Genomic DNA, 4,280 nt, shown 5'->3' on the forward strand with positions numbered 1-4,280 from the left:
CAGCGTCTGCCCTCCGGCTTCGGCGGGTCGGTGTTCTTAGGTTCCGTGGCTCACGGATTCCGGGAGCACCCCAGGAAGCGGCACTTCCACGCCGCGGACCGCAGGGGTCCCCAAGCCCTGCACCCAGATTCTTCCCCCCGACGGAGAGACAATCACGACAATTATCATTACAATGATTATGAAAACTGGCATGAAAACATCTATGCTGTTAATAATTAAAATAATAAAAATGTACCGATGTGTGTATAGCAAGCTTCTTTCGATGCTGTAAAAAAATCTGTGGAATGAATGAATGATCTGTGTAAAACATATCTGGAAGACGAATTCTAAAATTAAGTTATTGATTGATTGATTGATTGATTGATTTTGAGACAGAGTTTTACTCTTGTTGCCCAGGCTGGAGTGCAGTGGTGTGATCTCGGCTCACTGCAACCTCTGCCTCCGGGGTTCAAGCAATTCGCCTGCCTCAGCCTCCTCAGTAGCTGGGATTACAGGCACACGTCACCACGCCCTGCTAATTTATATGTGTGTATATATATGTGTGTGTGTGTGTATGTATATGTGTATATATATGTGTGTGTGTGTGTGTGTATATATATATATTTTTTTTGAGGCGGAGTCTCACTGTGTTGCCCAGGCTGGAGTGCAGTGGTGTGATCTCGGCTCACTGCAACCTCTGCCTCCGGGGTTCAAGCAATTCGCCTGCCTCAGCCTCCTAAGTAGCTGGGATTACAGGGGCACACCACCACGCCCTGCTAATTTATATGTGTGTGTGTATATATGTGTGTGTGTGTGTGTATGTGTATGTTTGTGTGTGTGTGTATATATATATATATTTTTTTTTTTGAGGCGGAGTCTCGCTCTGTTGCCCAGGCTGGAGTGCAGTGGCCTCACTGCAACCTCTGCCTTATGGGTTCAAGGGATGATCCCGCCTAAGCCTCCTGAGTAGCTGGGACTACAGGTGTGTAGCTAATTTTTTGTATTTTTTTTTTTTTAGTATAGACGGGGCTTCACCGTGTTAGCCAGGATGGTCTCCATCTCCTGACCTCGTGATCTGACCACCTTGGCCTCCCAAAGATTTTTTTTTTTTTTTTTTGAGACGGAGTCTCGCTGTGTCTCCCAGGCTGGAGTGCAGTGGCATGATCTCGGCTCACTGCAAGCTCCGCCTCCCGGGTTCACGCCATTCTCCCGCCTCAGCCTCCCAAGTAGCTGAGACTACAGGCGCCCTCCACCACGCCCGGCTAATTTTTTGTATTTTTAGTAGAGACGGGGTTTCACCATGTTAGCCAGGATAGTCTCGATCTCCTGACCTGGTGATCCACCCGCCTCGGCCTCCCAAAGTGCTGGGATTACAGGCTTGAGCCACCGCGCCCTGCCCCAAAGATTTTTATATTTTTAGTAGAGACGGGGTTTCACCATGTTAGCCAGGCTAGTCTTGAACTCCTGACCTTAGACGGTCCGCCTGCCTCGGCTTCCCAAAATGCTAGGATTACAGGTGTGACCCTTCACGCTCAGCCAAATAATTTATTTGTTAGAGCATTAGGATTATGGAAGGTTTAAAATAATTTTCATGATCTTATTTTAAATAACACGCACACATTTCCCTTGCTCCCTGTAGATTTTCCCAACCTGTTTTTTTTGTTTTTTTTTTTTTTTTTTTTTTTTTTTTGAGACGGAGTCTCGCGCTGTCGCCCAGGCTGGAGTGCAGTGGCCGGATCTCAGCTCACTGCAAGCTCCGCCTCCCGGGTTTACGCCATTCTCCTGCCTCAGCCTCCAGAGTAGCTGGGACTACAGGCGCCCGCCACCTCGCCTGGCTATTTTTTTTGTATTTTTTAGTAGAGACGGGGTTTCACTGTGTTAGCCAGGATGGTCTCGATCTCCTGACCTCGTGATCCGCCCGTCTCGGCCTCCCAGAGTGCTGGGATTACAGGCTTGAGCCACCGCGCCCGGCTTTTTTTTTTTTTTTTTTTTGAGACGGAGTCTTGCTGTGTCACCCAGGCTGGAGTGCAATGGCCAGATCTCGGCTCACTGCAAGCTCCGCCTCCCGGGTTCACGCCATTCTCCTGCCTCAGCCTCCCGAGTAGCTGGGACTACAGGCACCCGCCACCTCGCCTGGCTAGTTTTTTTTTTTGTATTTTTTATTAGAGACGGGGTTTCACCGTGTTAGCCAGGATGGTCTCGATCTCCTGACCTCGTGATCCGCCCGTCTCGGCCTCCCAAAGTGCTGGGATTACAGGCTTGAGCCACCGCGCCCGGCCTTTTTTTTTTTTTTTTTAAGACAGGGTCTCACTCTGTCGCCCAGGCTGGAGCGCAGTAGTGAGATCACAGCTGGCTGCAGCTTCAACCTCCTGGGGTATGGCAATGTTCCCACCTCAGCCTCCCCAGTGGCTGGGACCACAGGTGCCGGCCACCAAGCCCAGCCAATTAATTTTTTTTTTTTTTTGGTAGAGATGGGGTCTAGGGGGAGGGTCTCACTATGTTGCCCAGATTGGTCTCAAACTTCTGGCCTCAAGCGATCCTCCTGCCTCGGCCTCCCAAAGTGCTGGGATTACAGGGGTGAGCCATTGTCCCGGGCCCCAACTTGCCTTTATTGGAATGATCTGTGTAAAATATATCTGGAAGATGAATTCTAAAATTAAGTTATGTATTTATTTAATTTATTTTGATAAATAATAAGTAGCCCAGATAAAGGCTCTGGAAAAAGAAAAGTTCTATAGGCAAAATTAAGGTTTGGAAATGTCATAAATTATGAGTCATGGTGAGACTTAACTTTCTGTTTTTTGTTTTTTTTTTGAGACAAAGTCTGGCTCTGTCGCCCAGGCTGGAGTGCAGTGGCGCAATCTCGGCTCACTACAACCTCTGCCTCCCGGGTTCACACCGTTCTCCTGCCTCAGCCTCCCGAGTAACTGGGACTACAGACGCCCGCCACCACGCCCGGCTAATTTTTTGTATTTTTAGTAGAAACAGGGTTTCACCGTGTTCGCCAGGATGGTCTCGATCTCCTGACCTTGTGATCCGCCCGCCTCGGCCTCCCAAAGTGCTGGGATTACAGGCGTGAGCCACCGCGCCCAGCCGAGACTTAATTTTCAAAGCAGAACTCTTGATTCCATACCTACACCTTGGTAGATTCTCCGTCTCCAAAATGGCAACTCCATCTTCCTGGTTGCTCAGGCGCAGAACCTGGGAGCATCCTGGACCACCTGCAAATCCTGCCATCGCTGTCTTTACAATACAGATGCTCCTCAACTTCAGATGGAACTACATCCACATAAACCCATCTTAAGTTGAAAATATTGTGAATTGAAAGTATGTTTTTGACTTCTGGTATTTTCAACTTACCATGGGCTTACCCAGATGTAGCCCCATCATGAGTCAAGAAGTGTGCAGAACACGTATTGGTTTTGCAGTTGAAAAATCCTGTAGGTGGAAACTGTCCTAAATCGAAGACTGTAAATCGGAGATCCCCTCGAGTCTCCCTGCCTCCCTGCCACCACCCTGATCTGAGCTCCTCCTCTTCTTCCAGGTCTCCAACTTACCGCCCTGCAGTGTGTTCTCCACATACCAGCCAGGGCTAAGATTGGCTCTGTTGGGTGCTACCAGTTGGCTGAAAGAGAAGCCCAGAGGCCCTCAGCTGATTCCATCAGTCCAGTTCCAGGGTTCATTCTGTGGAGCCGGAGGAAGGACCTGAGGCCTGGGCCAGCAGGAGGCGCTGAGTGGTCAGCTCTGAAGGCCTGGGTGTCAGGAAGCATTCTTGGTCAGAGCAGAGAAACTGCAGGTGCCTTGTGCTTTCTTCCCGGAAAGCCCCGCAGACCCATGAAGTTTGAATAAAAGGGCAATGAAATCTGAGGAACAGGACGTTGACTGGCTGTGTGCTGAGGCCATCCTTCTCCCCTGTCTGGGAGAGGGACTTCTGTTACTGTGCTGTCCCCAGACGTGGGTGGAGCTTAAAAAGTCACAGAAGCCTAAGTGATTTGCAGGGTATGTGGAGAAAGAGCTCTTGGCAACCTCTCCTGTGACCTGAACTCAACATGTCTTTTTTTTTTTCCTTTGAGATGGAGTCTCGCTGTCACCCAGGCTGGAATGCAATGGCACGATCTCGGCTCACTGCAACCTCTGCCTGCCGGGTTCAAGCAATTCTCCTGCCTCAGCCTCCTGAGTAGCTGGGACTACAGGTGTGTGCCACCACGCCTGGTTTTTTTTTTTTTTATTTTTAGTAGACATGGGGTTTCACCATTTTGGCCAGTCTGGTCTCGAACTCCTGACCTTGTGATCCGCCCACC

This window comes from Macaca nemestrina, chromosome 15 (assembly GCF_043159975.1).
Source record: "Macaca nemestrina isolate mMacNem1 chromosome 15, mMacNem.hap1, whole genome shotgun sequence".
Taxonomy (NCBI): Eukaryota; Metazoa; Chordata; class Mammalia; order Primates; family Cercopithecidae; genus Macaca; species Macaca nemestrina.